The sequence below is a fragment of the Wyeomyia smithii genome, chromosome 1 (assembly GCF_029784165.1).
Source record: "Wyeomyia smithii strain HCP4-BCI-WySm-NY-G18 chromosome 1, ASM2978416v1, whole genome shotgun sequence".
NCBI classification, from domain to species: domain Eukaryota; kingdom Metazoa; phylum Arthropoda; class Insecta; order Diptera; family Culicidae; genus Wyeomyia; species Wyeomyia smithii.
Window position 1 is genome coordinate 9,397,437 of NC_073694.1, and position 18,615 is coordinate 9,416,051.

The window sequence follows — 18,615 nt, forward strand, 5'->3', positions numbered from 1 at the left end:
ACCTTGGAGTAGGAAATTGACGACTCTCGGGTAGAATAAAAACATCAACGGCCCGAAATGGCTACCTTGTGGAACGCCGGAATGAGCGGAGAAAAATGTCGAAAAGAGTTGATCGATGTTCACTTCGCAACGGCGATTTGGTGGTTGAGTTTATCAAAAGCTATGTGAATAACGTCCGTCTGAGACTGATCGTCAACACTGTCCATTACGTAGAATGTGAGCGTGAGGAGATTTGAGGCCTGTAATCGCCTGGGCATGAAGCCGTGGTGTTCGTCTCCGATGTACTGCTTGAAGAACGAGAAAGTAGGTTCAAACACGACGAGCTTACAGAGTTTCGATATAGAGCAAAGACCGTAAATTCCATGGTAGTTATTAATGTTTCTTCTATTTCCTTTCTTATACACTGAAAATATGTACGCCGGTTTTCAGACCGAGGGAAAAATGCCAAAGCGGATAGATTGAGTGAATGGATGACTCATTGGAGAGGTCAGACTACCAATGCAGTTTTTTCAGGAAAACGGATGGTGTTCCAACTGGTTCACCGGACATGGAAGACCTGAGTTTTGAGGCCGCGCTATCGTCGATGTTTTTAACTGATCCAAAATTCTCAGTTTTTTTTTTTAAAAAACGTTCTCTTTTTTCGTGATTCCTTCAAGATTAGATTTCTGAAGAGGCATTCTCCAGTATTGACTAATTTGTTGTTGAAAAATGCACATGGAGTTGGAAGTTCAGTCAAACTGGATCAGAAAGACAAAACAAAAATGTAACAGAGGCTGTTAGTTTGTTATGTAAAAAATCTTTCAGATTGTGTTTTAATTTTGATCCCGTTAGGTGTTAAAATAACAGAAATCATAACAAAAAATATTCTGCTAATATCAAACCCATATCAAACTTTGTTACTAACGTATCAGCTTTCTAACAAAATTAGAAAGGACATTGAACAGTATAATAACAACCATTGTTATAAACAACAGGTTTTTTTTTCTCACTTATTTTCCGTCGGTCTAGTTCCGCCACTATTGTGGCCAATCACCGACGCCCAGGGAGGCGACTCCACACCCAGGACCCTAACTCACGACCTGTTTATTAACGGACACCTCCACATTTACCAAAAACCATAACAAATCAAAAAACTTCATCGGCAGTGGTTTTCAACCAGTCCCGAAGACGTTCGATACCCTACATAAATTTGCCGCATTTTCACGAAGAGCTGGATATGAACAATGTCGAAACTAACCGAGTTGCGATTGTCTCCTTGATAACATCCAGAAAACATTCTCCTTGTTGTTGCACCGTGGCAGAAATTATTCTAGTGTGATTTAACTCAGGCTTTGTTTTTTTCTAACCAGATTTTCAAATCTCAAAAATCATTGTGGTCTGTTCCGAAATAAAATCGAACTTCGAAGATTTAGGACCGGACTTCCCAGACTCCCGACCCCATTCGTTTATACACACTCCCTGCATGCTTATTGGATTGTTCGTTGCAGTGTACTTTACTTATTCTGTTGGCTAACGGACTGTTCACCGGTCTAGGGCCGAACGAATTAGAGATGTCCAGCTTCTTCTGTCTTGGGCAGCAGTTCTTCAGTCTCCTCGTACACCAGCAGATCGTGCATCTTTTTCCAACGCGTGCGAGGCCTACCACGGAGTCGACGACCTCTTTCTGGTTCTCTGCTGAAGATAGTTTTGGCGGCTCTCTCGTCAGGCATTCTGACTACATGTTCAGTCCCGCTGTATTACCTTCACTATATTAACATGTTTGTATACCCGCTACAACTCGTGACTCATGTGTCTGCGCCACACTCCATCTTCCAATTCATCGCCAAGTATCGATCGCAAAACTAGAACTACGCTCAGAAACTCCGAGCACTCGTCGATCAGCTTTCTTCAGCGTCCATGCTTCATGTCCGTAAAGGGCCACCGGGAGTATCAGCGTCCTATACAGCGCTAGTTTTGTGCGAGTTTGCGAACTACGGGACCTTAGCTGGTTACGTAGTCCGTAGAAGGCCCTGTTTGCAGCTGCAACTCGTCGTTCCACTTCACGGCTCATATCGTTGTCACATGTCACAAGCATACGAAGAAAAACAAATTCGTCAACCACTACAAATCGTTCCCCATCTATCTCCACCGCAGCACCAACACCACGGGAACTCCCACGCCCGTTGCAGTGTTCTTTCGGCATACTGCCTTACTAGGGCCGTGGTGCCTGGTGAGACACAACATTTCATAATTCAGCCGTCCGTTCCGGATCAGCAACTGTTTGAGCCGCTCCTGATATGGGGAACATCTCCCCTTCTCCTGTCAGCATACGACCAAGTTCCCATCGGTTCACCGGTCGTCCCTGTGGAGGTGGGAATAGTAGTTGCTAGGCGATATACTCTGGACCACACTTAAGGTCTATTTTATGTCAACCAGTACGAATTGCATTGCTGCTACGCTCTACTTAGCCGTTTACCAACTCTTTCAAATGGAAAGCAAAAAAAAAATAGTTTGGGATGGGCAAGCGAACTTGATGGTATTACCGTAAAGTAGAACCATGTATGTTTATCTATCCACTTTTTATTTCTCTAAAATTTCCTGTTGAAACACGAATTGTATAAATTCTTACGTGAAATGTACAAAAAATCAACCGAGAAAAAATCCAAATGTTCCTTCGATATCAAGAAATGTGCCTAATGTAACTTTCCTTTTTTTTTTGACAGTGCTTAATAAAACGGTCGATGTCGAATTTTCACTATACCAAATGTCTTAGAAATGCATGACACGTCAAGATCTGGTGTTATCTCATAAGAAAAAAATATCCGACAAAAATCGACTCACAGGGACTTAGAAATTTACTAGCTAGGGCCAATGCATGGAAAAAAGTTGACCTTCGAAGCGGCAGTTCTTTAAACTTTACGTCCTCTCGAAAGAAGTCCTCTTGCAAAATTTGAGGTATTCTCGTTTATTCTATTGGTCGCTATTTTTCCTTCTTTTGAATAATAAACAACAAAATTTTCAATGGGCTTTCTGGAGGATTAAAACACAAATATTTCAGTTTATTAATTTTTCCGAAGGGCTTAACCAGCATTTAAAATATTGTCATCAAACTGTTACGCACGTTTCTATTGTATTAGAACGATTACTATCGCAGCAAATGAAAGTCACTTTATTTCTGAATTTCATAAATAAAAAATTTGAAATATGGGTCAAACTTTTTTGCTATTTTTCGAGTGTAACCAGAGAAAAAATTAGAATGCCAGGATATGGCTGTATATTAGGGTGTCCCAGAAAAAATCGATGTTGAAGAAGTCAAGGTGCTCAGCCCTTAATTGAAAGATAATGTCATTTATAGAATTTTTGTAGAACATTTCGACTTTCTAAAAAAATGTTTTCAGGTTGCCCAAACGTGATTTGTGAAAAAATGACTTTTTCGAGCTAAAAAACCACTCTTTTGCTCTTTTTCAATTCTGTTCGATTCCTACATTTTTACATATATTTTTTTTATTTTTGAAGGGTTGTTTTTGAGCATTTTGCATCGTTTAGTTCAGCATCGCATCCAGTTATTTGACTCACAGACGAATCAGGGGAAGCTATGGGTAATTAATGTGTCAGAGGATCTTGGACGGAACTTGGGGTCATTGAAGGCGATCGATTGCATTGACAGAGTTGACCTTCCTTTGATTAAATAGCTTGGAATATCAGACTGTGACACAGAAAATATTTGTGCTGAATGGGAAGATAAGGCTCTGCAATAAGAGATTGGCGAATAGCGAAATCGTGAGAATAGTCATAAGATGGCATTGAGGAAAATTCGTGAAAATGTTATGGAGAGAAATATAAGGACGGTGATTGGGACGGTGGTACTGTTCCACAATTTATATCGTATCACATTCCACTGCCGACTTATTCTATTGCTCAACCCTAACTACACACACTGCTGTGCAAGCGTTATTTATAGACTGAAAGTAATGTCTCATCACACACAGAAGAGTCAGCTGATGCTGATAACTCTTATAGACCTCAGTCAGTCTGAGTCGTGCTTGCAAGTGCGACACAACAACGGAAGGGGCTCCGTAGGGCTAAATTTTTCGAACTAAATTTCTATTTTTAACAACGGCTTTTACTCGTTAACACACAAGTTCATTAAGCAGACAGCATGTGCAGTAGGGAAAGCGAGAAATAAGCGAACTGGAAATACGACGGTATATTTTTCCAAATCTGTATCATATTCCCAGTTCGCTTATTTTTCTCTTTCCCTACTGCACATACTGTCTGCCTAATGGACTTGCGTTGTTCTACTCAGAATATTTTGAAAACAGTGGTATTCAACAAAAATAATGCAGTACTGTACCAGAAGTTTCCACCTGGGATTTTCAAATGCCGTTTGGGGTAGATTTTTGATTTCTGCATTATCTCGAACATTTCCAGCTGTTTTCCGGAAGAAATAGTTTACACATGTGTTTCATTTGTGTGGGACCCTATCTCTCCCCTTTCCAGAGTAGGGAGGGGTGTCAAACGAGTTATGTAGAAATTTGTGTTTCATTTGTATGAGAGAACAGGAAGGGGTTTTAAACTATCACCTTCCCCAGCCCCAAAAACCCCTACATACACATATATTTTCACGTCGATCGATTCAGTTATTTTCAAGTCCTTATGTCAGACAGACAGAACTGCATTTTTATTTGTTCACTGGAGGCTTCGGTGCAACATCCCGATTTCGGAAATACCCATTTTACGTGATATGAAGTCATCTTAGATTTCGAAATGGCATGTGAAGTCAATTTCTGGCCCCTGGGCGTCATTCTGGTCCCGAAAAAACCCATATTGGATACTTTTGGTCATTTTCGGTTATTATTCAGACACCATATTAGTCGCCAAATTGGAATTCAAAACGATGTCGAATTTTCTTCCTGTCTCATTTTTGCATATGAAAATCCACTTTGACAAAGTTATGGCAAATTTTATATCTACCTATTTGAATGGACTTTTGTGGAGTTTTCTATGGTATTTTCCTGAAAACCAAATAACATTTTATAACTTGACTCAAGAAATTTATTATAGAGCTGTGGTATCTTCAGCAAGTTCCTTCCATTATTTGATAGCAGTTGAAATTTTGCCCCATTCAGTTTTTAATATAACTTTTTATGATGATTTTCTACAATATTTCAGTGTTCTACAATATTTTTCTCTATAACAAAACACACTATGTTACCGTAGGGAGTATATTTTAATCTCGTATTTATCTTTAGTTATTGACACTACGGCGCCGAAATCAATTTTGCTGGGTCAAAATAATTTTGATGGGTCAAAATAATTTTGATCAAAAAAGCTACGTCGTTTATAGATGTTCCCTATGATAACCATTCTAATCCCCACATCCCAACTTGCAAGAATATACCAGTCAGTATATCAAACCGATGTCTGTGTTTGAGAGAAAACAAAAGAGAAAGGTGATGGAACTGCAAATGTCAGCCTGTCAAAGTGAATCGGTTTCCACCAGAGTCGAATTGCTATCCGAACCAGTCCCGCTAAATGCAAAGAGAAAACCACATCGTATCAGTATTAAAACCCACAGCGTCATGTTTTGTTCCGTTTATTATTTTTTTTTTTTTCGGGAAGGAAAAACTATTTCAACCATTTTAATTTTTATTTTTTGACTCTACCCTTTAATTTTCCGGTGCAACACCTCCTACTAAATCAGCTTTAATCTGCTAGTTCTAAGTTTGCTTTCGCTTCGATTTTACTTCGTGTGGTAACAAAAAAATGTTCATTCTTTTAATTCAGCTGGTGCCGGAAACAAAAAAAAACGTGATGCAATAGGACAATCACTGTTGCATTACCAACCTAGTTTTTAATTTGAGAAACATTTTTTCGGCGAAACCTGTCGAATCTCAATTCTGTCGTGAGAAAAAAAAAACAACACCTACGCATGTATTATACCATCGCAAAACATAAACAAACACACACACATGAAGTAATTATTTGGTTCCTATCAACGGATTGGTTGAATTATTTATAAAGAAAACAAAATCATCACACTCGTCGTATTGTGTACTTCTAAAGCATCACTTTTATTACGTTTAGAGCAACAATCTAAAAAAAAACCGAAAGTTCTTACGGAACAAAACACTTCCACGCCACTGGGAAGAATTCTATTTAGAGAAAAAAAAAATGTAACTAACATTCCAACTTATTATACAACAATTGTACGATTACAATTTATATTATATATTTTTAAGCTACACTTTATATTACACTGTGGAAAGCAGCAAGTGACATATACATAATACACACTCACACTCATAGCAACACGCATACTCGTACATAGTAGAAAGATTAAACAGACACAAGCTTTATGCCTTATATTGAAGTAATATAAAAATCAAAATAAAATTAGAAAAAAAAAAACACCCATGACGATGCCTTTATACCAAGAGAATGGAAAAATCAAATAACTACAATAAATTACACTTTTATTGTATTTTTATACACACTAATCTCCTGGAAGAAGGAGAAGAAGAGAGCAAAATCGAAACGAGAAAACGTGCTTCCGCTCTGAAACGCAAAAAGAAGTTGCTTCGTTTTTCTTTTATGTTTGCTGTAAAAATTAGTTAAGGCAAATTGTTTAGACTCTCTGTCAATTCTTACTTAAATGGAAAAAATTCTCTCTTTTTATAAAAACTATTAAACAATACACGCTGAAGCAGGAAATTATTATTGAAAGCAAATACAATACAAGCTCTAACAAACCACAGTATTTTTACGGTACGTAGGCGCGAACAGATTCGCGTTCGATTGATTGTGAGAGGGAACAAAAAAGTATGAATGAAATCCCCTGCTGAATGTTTACTTGTTGTTGGATTGTGCTTCGTTGTTTTTAATTTTTGCTGACAGTAGTCGGGAAATCCGTTTTCGTAATTTTCGCTATGTTTTTGTATGGAAATGAAGAAAAACAAAAACACATTACTACAATAAAGACTGATGTATATGTCTTAACTACTTACACTTATACTTAATATTAAACAATAACAGCTTCACACATAAACGTACGTAAAAATTAAAACACGCTTCTGTTTAGCTAACTACACGCAGACAAACACCCAAACACACTTAACCCAGCAAACAATCAAACGGAAACATTGCAGCAAGAAGAGCGCGCAAGCGGGTAAAACTGTTCCGAGAGAATAAGAGAGAGAGAAAGAGAGCAAACAAAACCGACAATAACATTACTTTTACTAAGCCTGGGCCAAAAGTGGTAACAACAAGTGCCGCATGAAATGTACCGATCGAAGACGATCGGCGGCACCCAAAACAATGCCCCGATACACACACACACACATCGACAAACTACTATTTAAAAAAATATATATAAAAAGTTTAAAATAACATTCAACCCGTTGTTTTATTTAGCTTACTTTAACCCTCTAGTGCCCAGTGCCTTTAGACGGTCTTCAGTTGGAGCTCTAAAAAGCTTCAGTCAATGCTTAAAAATGTTTATAAAAATTCATAGTGATTTTTCCGAAGTCCGCCTGAAAATAAACTTGTGCACTGGAGGGTTAATGTTATTTGTTTCAGAAGTTGAAGACCGCTCCAGAAAGTGACAACACACTTGAAAATTACTCTCATTTATGTAACTTTAGCATCGGAACTAAAAAAAAAAACGATCCACGGATTCACCGAAAAGACCGGTGAACTCATAAATAAAGTAAAATATGATTATAGAAGCGTACCGCAGTTTTATGCTGTCAGTGAAGAAAAAATTGTTGACAAGACACGCATTCATTATTATTGCAAACTTTGGTAAGAGGAAGCATGGGTTGGAAGTAGTTTGCTCCTGTGAGCATTTTCCTGAGACAATTTTAGTTGTACAAATGAATCAAACTATCAAAAGTTAATGCAGGTAAGTGCAAAATATTTTGGAGCATTTCTTTCTCAAAAAGAAAATCGAGTCCCTGGATTTAGTTTGAATGGATTTTTGCTAATATGAAAGGTTCCAAAAGGGGCGCTGTTTATTCCCGAAAATTTGATTTATTTCTAGAGCAACACCGTCACGGCTTATGACCACGTTTCATGAGACGTTCATTGCACAATTTATTGGAGAAGAGTCCAATCTAGCGTTCTAAACGAGAACCACGTCGAGGAAAGTTTCAATAGCTAAACCATTACGAAATGAAAAATCAATCAAGAAAATCGATGAAAGCAGACTGGACATTTGGAAATGTTTCTCGATGTTAATAATTCGTAATCGTTTCATTTTATAGCAGCGGTCATAGTAGGCGTATCTTAAATTATTTGACATTCATTTGTTTGGAATTGGATCTTTTGATAACAAAAACCTGTAATAAAAATCCGGCGTGGTCAGGTACTGAAATCGTGAAATTGCTGAAAATGGTCGACCGTGTATGATGTGCCGAAACGTTTCCGTGAACGTTCAGCTGTTGTTCAAATGGATCGGAGGACGCGCGTCGTAGTGGATCTGATAAGTTGAGGTTGAAGGTTTAGGGGATTAGGGAATGTTTATTTTATAAAACTTGAATAAAATTCTCCACCTCACGAAGGTGAACATCTACAAAACACCGATCAAGCCGGTAGTTCTCTGCGACAACGAAAATTGGAGCATGCTTGTAGAAGTCCAACGCGCAAAGTGTTGCGTACCTTCTGCGGTGAAGTGCAGATGGAAGATGAATTGTAACATGGTTTGTAATAACGACCCGACTGGAACAACGTGGCTGGAAGGTGCAGCCATGGGTCGAGTTGAGGTGAGACGACTTCTTCGAACTTCGGCCTAGAGCTGACTAGTGAGGTAAGTACCTGCAGAAACTTTATCTGCTTATTAAGGATCACAAAGGCCCGGTACAGTTAAGAGATGCTTGTACCGTGACAATAGGGTCGATTACATTGAAAAAAACTTTATTCGTTCCCAATTCCACCCAATCCAAAAATATTGGGTATTTCTGAAGCGAAAATTGGAGAGGCACACCGGGGTATACGGAAAAAAATCAGTAAAAACAAAGCTATAACTATATTTTCTAAGCTAGCTAGCTAAGCTAACTATATTTTCTATTTTTTTTTTTTTTTTTTTTGAAAACAATATTTTGTGTACTTTACCAAAAATGAACAGAACGACTAAAAAGTGCTTTACCTTAACGTAGCAATAATCTCATAATCGATTATTTGAAAAAAAAAAAAATAGAAACCCCTATTTTTGTTGGCACGCACAGGTATGTAGAATGCTGTGTCTACTTTGTTTTCGGCGCACGCTCTTCAGTTGATAAAATGGCCTCCACACAATCGCATCAAAAATTCACGCTTTTGTCGCATAATCAGTTAACGAAAAAGCTCAATTTACCTCAAACGACGATGTCCAAAATGATTAAAATGTTTGGGGAGAATGAATTCAAAAATCACATCTATTTTGTTGTATTTACTATAGGTTCGTGGTCAAGGGTCATCTAAATGTACTGGTATATTTTACCAACTTTGTTTTGACTACTTTTTCTTAACTATGCAATTTCTCAAACTTTCATTGTTCGTTGCCAGAAATGCAATGTATTCGAGCTTACTGTTTATCTAGCTTCAAGTTATAATAATCAAATACCATAGCGATGAGTGTATAGATTGTAAAACCTTTTGTATCTTCTCATGAATCCTACCAGAATTTCCTGTTTAAATTTTAAAGATATGCATTTTGGGTAATGTACATCTAAGCAATGACCCTAGAAATATGTTGACGTAAAACTGTTACAAAATATTACCGCAGAAGAAAACACCCAAAAATAATTCAAACACCAAGAAGACATCCCAAAAACGACCGATTTGTATTCACTTCTCACAAACCAGTCGGCAGGTCTCGGCAGCCAAATTGTGTTTTGGACATATAAACGATGCCCAACGAACATTTTGATACATTGCGCTTACGTAAATTCGCTTAAAAACATTGTTGAATTGACATATGAAAATATATTGGTGATATCTGTTTATATCAAAATATTCCTATTTTACCATTGGCTTAGTCGTTAACAACACAATACAACATTCTTATAATGACTAGAAAAGGCTCAACATTCCTTGTAACGGGGTAATGAAACGATCGTAAGACCCCGCGGTCAGCTGACAGTCCGATGACGGTTCGTTGACAGGGCTAACGGAAGTATAGATAAAGAGAGAGAGAGAGTAAGAGGAATAAGACGTAGAGAGAAGAAGAAGTAAAGTCGAAAGTGAAAAACGATTGATTACACGCGACACGAATATAGAAGGAAATAATACGGTGAAAAGGTGGTAGAAGAATAAGGAAAAACTAAATGTAAGTAAAGGAAATATTAATTAGAAAATAAAAAGGTAACGGAAAATTACAGCTTTTAGCGCTCGTCGATAAAACACATTTATTGGACTTTTTCGGACGCTCAAAAGATAGCCCTTTTTCTCTGCAACAATCTAAAAGATTTATATGGTCCTTTGAACCGGATCTACGATGAGTTCTCGTGTTGCTAAGAAATCCCACTGTCAGGCATGTTCCGAGAGGGATACTGAAAGGATGGTCAGTTGCTGCTATTGTGAATCGTGGTGGCATTTCGATTGTGTAGGAGTCAACGACAGCATCGCAGAGCCGGATCGCACGTTCATTTGTCCCAACTGCCAGAGACCGTTGGCAACACGGCCAGTAAATGCTTCACCCTCGTCTGCAGTCGCTAGTGAACGCAACAGTAATGCGGGAAGTGTGTCCGGATGCTCCGGTACTTCTAGTTTGAAAACGAGAAGGGCTCGTCTGCACTTAGAAAAACTCGAGGCCCATAAGGCTCTAGCATTAAGAAAGCTGGAGCTGGTACGTCGGGAGCAAGAGCAGCAGCACGAGCAGCTCAAATTACAAATGGAGAACGAAATACTGAAGGAAACTTTTCGGCTGCGGGAAGTAATTGAGCTGGACGACGATGAAGATGCGGACGGCGGTGAATCGCAACAGAGTTCATTCAGCAAGGTAAATCAGTGGCAGAATCGACAACGGGAACAGAAGGCAACCACCCAGCAATTGGCAAAATGTTTTGAGAAGGGTGCTGGCAGGTATTTCATTAGATGAGGCAGGCTCAGGGCCGTCTTTAGGAGGTTTTCTCGATAGAACTTCGAGCACACTAGTGCAAACAGGGAACAAGCAGCAGATAGATTATACTGTTTTTAACCCAACACCGGGTGATAAATTAGTTGGTCCGACGGGTCCGTCTTTAGGTGCACAAATACCAAATAAGTCGATACCTTTTGCAAATAATAAGCAGCAGAGTGCGGTCACCCCGTTGGTACCCCCGGTTCCCCCACTGTTCGATAATGCAACACTTTTCGCGACCGCGAAAAGCTACCAGCGAGTATGAAACTGGATTGGTCGCTTTATAAACAGCGAGTAACGACTGCGAATATCGAATCTTTTGCGCAATATATGAGTACCTTGGTGCGTGCAGCGACGGACGTGACGATGAACTACGATCCGGTGGCGCAGCAGCAACCAGCTCGTACGGTAAAGGCGGAAAAATACAACAGAGACAAAAAGACAAAAACGTTGGAGAACAATTCAACATTTTGGTTTGTGTCGTACATGCCTGGGAGCGCATGGTAAACGCACTTGTAAGGTCCGGCGACGTTGTGAAATCGATGGGTCTCAATTTCGCCATCATCCACTTTTACACAGTAAACGGGAAACCAAAGGAGACGACAAAAAGACTTCACCTAAAGTTGTTCCGGAAGTGAGAGGAGATCACGCTGCTAGCCAGCCGGGCGGATCCAGAGCTGTGACAAATTATCATTTTACCGAAAAGATGACGCTATTTCGAATCGTGCCAGTGACGCTACATGCCAATAATCGATCAGTGGAGGTGTACGCCTTTCTCGATGACGGTTCATCCAGGACACTAGTTGATGAACAAATCGTACGAGAACTGGGTATAAAGGGTGAAACGCAGCCCTTGTGTCTTCAGTGGACAGCGAGTGTGAAACGCATGGAGGCAGATTCTCAACGGGTCGCGATGGAGATAACTGGAGGTTCCAGTGCTACTAAGCACGCGCTTTCGGACGTACGCACGGTGGAACAGTTGGACCTACCACGACAATCTTTACGATATGCGGAACTAGCCAAGACTTATCCGTATTTAAGAGGTATTCCAATAGCCGACTATAATAATGCAGTTCCGCGTATACTCATCGGAAACGATAACGCACATGTTACCGCCACTTTGAGGATTCGCGAAGGGCGACCGGGTGAACCGATTGCAGCTAAATCACGCTTGGGATGGACTGTTTACGGAACAAATCCAGATAAAACCGGAAACCGTGCACACAGCTTTCACATTTGCGAGTGTCAGGATGATCGATCTCTTTATACGATGGTGGAACAGTTTTTCTCTGTGGAGAGTCTTGGTATCGTGGCTGAATGTACTCCGGAATCGAAAGAAACACAGCGGGCTAATCAAATTCTAGCGAAAACCACTAGAAGAGTCGGACAGCGCTTCGAGACGGGACTTCTTTGGAAGTATGACTACTTCGAGTTTCCGGATAGCTATGCGATGGCGGTTAGGCGTTTACAGTGTCTAGAACGGCGTATGCAGAAAAACCCAGTGATAGGCGAAAGCGTGCGGAGACAGATGTCTGAGTATGAAGTGAAAGGGTATATCCACAAAGCCTCACCGGAGGAATTAAAGGAAGCGGATCCGCGACGTGTATGGTACTTACCTTTGGGTGTGGTGCTGAATCCGAAGAAGCCATCTAAGATACGGATTTTCTGCGACGCGGCGGCCAAGGTGGACGGAGTCTGCCTGAATACGATGTTGCTGAAAGGGCCCGACTTGCTCAATACCTTGTTGGGAGTGCTTTTCAAATTCCGGCAGAAGCGAATCGCTTTTTGCGCGGATCTGAAGGAGATGTTCCACCAGGTACAGATAAGACGCGAAGATCGGCATGCTCAACGGCTTCTCTGGCGTCAAGAGACGACACAAGATCCTGACATCTACCTGATGGATGTAGCAACTTTTGGGGCTACGTGCTCGCCGTGCTCAGCACAACACGTTAAAAATTTCAATGCCGAAGAGCATGCCAAGGAATATCCAGCAGCGGCGGAAGCAATTGTCCACCGACATTATATGGACGACTATCTGGACAGTGCGGATAGCGTGGATGAAGCGGTGAAGTTGGCCCTCGAAGTTAAACATGTACATTCTCTGGGTGGGTTCCATTTGCGGAACTGGTTATCAAACTGCGATCGTGTTTTGAAACGGGTCGGGGAATCCGATGCTGGATACGAGAAGAGTCTGCAATTGGACAATAGTAACACGACCGAACGGGTACTCGGGATGTATTGGAGAACAGAGCCAGATGTTTTCACATTTTCCACGGCATATGCGACGGACGTGCAGCGTCCCACAAAGCGGCAGGCGTTACGGGTGGTGATGAGCCCGTTTGATCCGATAGGCGTTCTATGCTTCTTTCTTATCCACGGTAAAATATTCATTCAAGAATTGTGGAGAGCAAAAACGGATTGGGACGAGCTGATTCCCGAAGCGTTGTGCAACAGATGGGTGCGATGGACGGAGAAGTTTCAGTTTCTGGACCAGATAAAAATTCCGAGATGCTATTTCGGAAACCGGACAACGCAGGAAATCAAGACAACACAGTTGCATATTTTCGTAGACGCGAGCGAAGACGCTTACGCTTGTGTAGCGTACATTCGGGCTGTTGTACCGAATGAAATCGAAGTAGCGCTGGTGGGAGGCAAAGCGAAAGTTGCACCACTGAAAGTACAGTCGATTCCGAGGCTGGAGCTGATGGCTGCGGTGATTGGTGTGAGACTGGCTAAAACGATAGTCAAGGAACACACGCTGCGATTCGACGAGGTGTTTTTCTGGAGCGACTCGAAGACGGTGATGGCGTGGATCCACTCGGACCATCGGAAATATCGGCAGTTTGTCGCTTGCCGTGTAGGAGAAATACTCTCGAAATCGGAGGCCACACAGTGGCGGTGGATTCCGACTAAGGAAAACGTAGCGGACGATGCTACCAAGTGGGGGAAAGGTCCATGTCTATCATCGAACAATCGAACATCGTGCCTGACAACCCGTGCCGTACACCTCGAGGTGGTACACACTTTATCGACTGAGTCCTGTAAAATAGCCATCCGACGTTTCATAGGACGCCGAGGTGCACCGGTAGAGATACGAAGCGACAGAGGTACGAACTTCGTAGGATCAAGCAATGAGCTACTAAAGGAGATGAACGAGATTAATTCACAACTTGCGGAGACGTTCACGAACGTGGGCACAAGATGGGTGTTTAATCCACCGGGAGCACCACACATGGGTGGCACATGGGAGAGGCTGGTGAGGTCGGTTAAGACGGCTCTAGCGGCAATGTATACTTCGAGGGTTCCTAGTGAGGAGACATTGACGACGTTGGTGGTGGAAGCTGAGAGTGTGGTGAATTCGCGTCCACTGGCGTATATTCCGCTCGAGACAGAGCAGCAAGAGGCTTTAACACCAAACCATTTCCTTTTACTAAACTCCAGCGGTGTGGTTCAAACCCCAAAGAATCTTTCAGATCCCAAACTAGCGGGCAGAGCGGAGTGGAATTTGTGTCAGGTAATGCTGGACGCTTTCTGGCGTCGTTGGGTCCGCGAATACCTCCCAACAATCGCACGGCGTACGAAGTGGTTTGAGGAAGTGCCACCGATCGGAGTTGGCGATATAGTAGTCGTGGTAGAGGAGAAAGTGAGAAACGGATGGATTCGTGGAAGAGTTGTCGAGACTAAACCTGGAAGGGACGGAAGGGTTCGCTCGGCAGTAGTACAGACGGGCAACGGACTCGTACATCGACCAGTGTCAAAGCTGGCGCGCTTGGACTTAGAAACGGACTCCGGAGAGAGTAAAGCGGAAGAGGAACCAGCTTTACGGGTCGGGGAACTGTAACGGGGTAATGAAACGATCGTAAGACCCCGCGGTCAGCTGACAGTCCGATGACGGTTCGTTGACAGGGCTAACGGAAGTATAGATAAAGAGAGAGAGAGAGAGTAAGAGGAATAAGACGTAGAGAGAAGAAGAAGTAAAGTCGAAAGTAAAAAACGATTGATTACACGCGACACGAATATAGAAGGAAATAATACGGTGAAAAGGTGGTAGAAGAATAAGGAAAAACTAAATGTAAGTAAAGGAAATATTAATTAGAAAATAGAAAGGTAACGAAAAATTACAGCTTTTAGCGCTCGTCGATAAAACACATTTATTGGACTTTTTCGGACGCTCAAAAGATAGCCCTTTTTCTCTGCAACATTCCTTGTTTTTGGACCTCCATATCAAAAAAAAAACAATTTGGAAAACCTAGATTCACTTAAAAGGGGTGAAATCGCACTTAACCTAAAAACATACTTTTTTCAGCTGTTCAAAAGTGAAAACTACGCGCACTTTTAAACCTAACAGTTAATAATTCCTTCGTAATACAATACAATAATTGATGCCATTGATAGCTTCAAACTACGAAGGATGCTGAGAGGTGGAGAAATACTAAAATAATGCAATTAGATTTTTGGCTTTATGACCTATGGGGGAGCTACAGTGCACAGCTTCGCCTGATTGAAATATACTGGGCCATCGTTAAGCGGAACTTACGAAAAAGATAAAAAAGTCGTCGGGAGCGAGCAGCAGTTCAAGGTGAACTGACGTGTAGCAGCAGCGAAGGTCGACAAATGGACTGTTCAAAATATGATGCAGCATGTGGAAGGGAAGGTCCGAGCATTTGTTTTTTTGTACAAGATCAAATCATTGTATAATTTAGACTGGTCATCAACACGTTGAGCGTCCTGTAGTAGACATTGAGAGTCAAGATACGTTTACAGGCAACCATATGTTGTCAATAGCGAAAACTTTGTGACCAGTGGATAGCTGCTTGCGAACGCTCGTACACACGGTGTTTCTGAGTGGTTTAATGTTCAGCAAAAAGTTTTTGCATTCCTCCAAGAAGCCTTAGATCTCAGTCTATGGAGTGTCTAGATAGCGGAGAAAGTCAAAAACTGACATGTCTCTGGTGAACACAGTTTATTAGATCATAGACGTAGCAGATTGCACATCGATGCTATTCCTCGCTTAGGAGAATATTTCAGGAATCCCTAACTGGAACTCTTGAGGAACATTTGGTCAGCTCAAAGACACGCTACCATAAAAATATTCGAGCTCCAGTTGAATTGAATATCGCAGCAAGAACCATTAATCACAGAAACACGTAAGCTTTTATTTCAAATGGTGGAATGAAAGCCCATAGAGCAGAGCATCTCTTACTGAATACACAGCTGAGCTACGCAAAGCCAAAAGGAGATCCACAGCTCGATTCTCTGAAGACATTCACACTTTGCCTGGCAACGCGGCAAAAGCGAGGTTCGAAAATCATACGGATGGTATTCGTCAGTTAAATAAGGAAGATGGTCATCTGTCTGTCACTATCAGAAAAACGGTGGTGCTTCTCATGAACACCCACTCTCTTGGCTCTAAAGTGGCCTCCGGATCGAACTTCGAAGAGTTGAAGAACCTCGGAGTCAAACGATTGACGTCATATGACACCGTAGTGCTCGCTCGTCGACTGTTCCCATGACTTCATCCAATTGGGCAATAAACTAGGAGCTGTTGACAACTACCAATCTTCCAGCAAAAATTGAACAGAGTCATTCTGTTCGAATTCATCGGCCATTTTTGAGTTTGCTTCACCCTGGAACATATCCTGGATAACTGGCGGAACGATAAAGTGGTGTTTATATCAAAGATGAGCAAAAAAAATAAAACAAGTCTAGCGTCAACGTTTGTCAAGTTGATGGAGACAATTACGTATAACTACATCCGCAGCAAGTGTTTGAAGGACTTACTCTTGCATAAGTATCATCATGGTCGAAAAGTCGCTAAAATATAAAGAGACAGTGGACGCGCTTTTCTTGATACTGAGGGAGCTTTCGATAAACGTTGGTTCGAAAAAAAACATGCTAGTTTTAGCTTGAGCTCGTGGTCGGCAGCGACTAGAATGAGAGTTATCTTGCTTCATTAAACATTTTTTGTATTGTGCCGTGTCGAAAAAACGTTGTGCCAAAAAATGACTTGACACGTGGTCGTTGACCTCTGTCCAGCAATCCCTATCCCAACCTCTACGAGCATACGAGTAACCTTCGCGGAGAACGGGCTTACCAACCCCCGTTGGAAACTGATCGTATTCTTACTGGGGATGTTAGTGGGGGCGTACAACAGCGTTTGACCCGGAGCTGTATTCCGCCAGCTACACCCAAGAGGGTAGCTCGTTTGGCAGAATGTAGGTATCGCGACCCTGGTAATGTAACATCGAAACCTCTCCACGAACGAAATTAAAAACACGGAACGGAATAATCAGCAAAGACCTAGATTACGATTTCGGAAACAGAAAACAGTGAACGATTGAGTACTTGGAACGTCCGATTCCTCAATAAAGATAGAAAACAACTTAACTAGAAACAATGTGCGGGGCTTCTATAGAACAGGTAACAGAGTCAGAAGCATAAATTTCTCTGTTACTATGCGACCCACCAGATCAAATTGAGGATCTGAATGGATAAACAATTGCCGACTGGATTGTTGAAACTATCGAGGCATTACGTTGCTCAACTCCGCATACAAAGTGCTCTTCCGTAACCTGTTCTTCAGATTGAGACCGTTAACGGAATCCTTCGTCGACGAATATCAGGGTTTTCGACAGAGGGCGTTTCACGACAGATAAAATTTTCAGTTCCGTGCAAGAAATGGTTTTGCAAACGCCATCGATATAATCGGAATCGACTGTAACACCGTGGAGGAGCCTTCAAGCCTTTCAAGAAAGATACGGTAAGGTTGGGACTCAGCATTAACTCTGCCAATACAAAGTACATGGTAGGTGGCGTGGGATTGCCGGTGGTGTTGGTGCTGAAGTGAAGACTGATGGGAAACGATTTGAAGGGGTTGATGAATTCGTTTATCTTGATACGTCTGTGACATATGACGATAATAGTCGCGAAGTGAAACGACGAGTGGCAGCTGCGAAAAAGATTTTCTACGGACTACGTAATCCGCACAAAACTAGCGCTGTGTAGGACGCTGATCCTCCCGGTGAAGCTGATCGAGTCCTGCGATCGATATTTGGCGTGAAATTGGAAGATGGAGTGTGGCGCAGGCGTATAAATCACGAGTTGTACCATTTTTTTAAATATCGCACGCTAGCCTGGGGGGCTAATAGCGGGTCCGATCAACTTAGATTAGTTGAGATAATTCGGTATCGATATTGTATTTGGCACATTTTGCATGTTGTAGAATAAGTACAACGTCGAGAAAATTTCCAGCTCAAAAAAATTCTCTACCTGATCCGGAATCAAACCCGATATCACAACTGTGTGGGAGAGCTAGTCGACCGACATCGCTAACCACAGAACCACGTGGACGGGAGTTGTACCAAACATGCGGGTATTCTGAAGTTTTCAAAGCGTTACAGGCTGGACATGTAGCCAGAATGTCTAACGAAAAAGTCGCCAAAAAGAGGCCGTTGAGTCCGTGGCAGGCCTCGCACCTGGTCGATGAGCGCGGTAGAAGAAGATGCACGATCTGCTGGTTTACGAGGTGACTGCCCAAG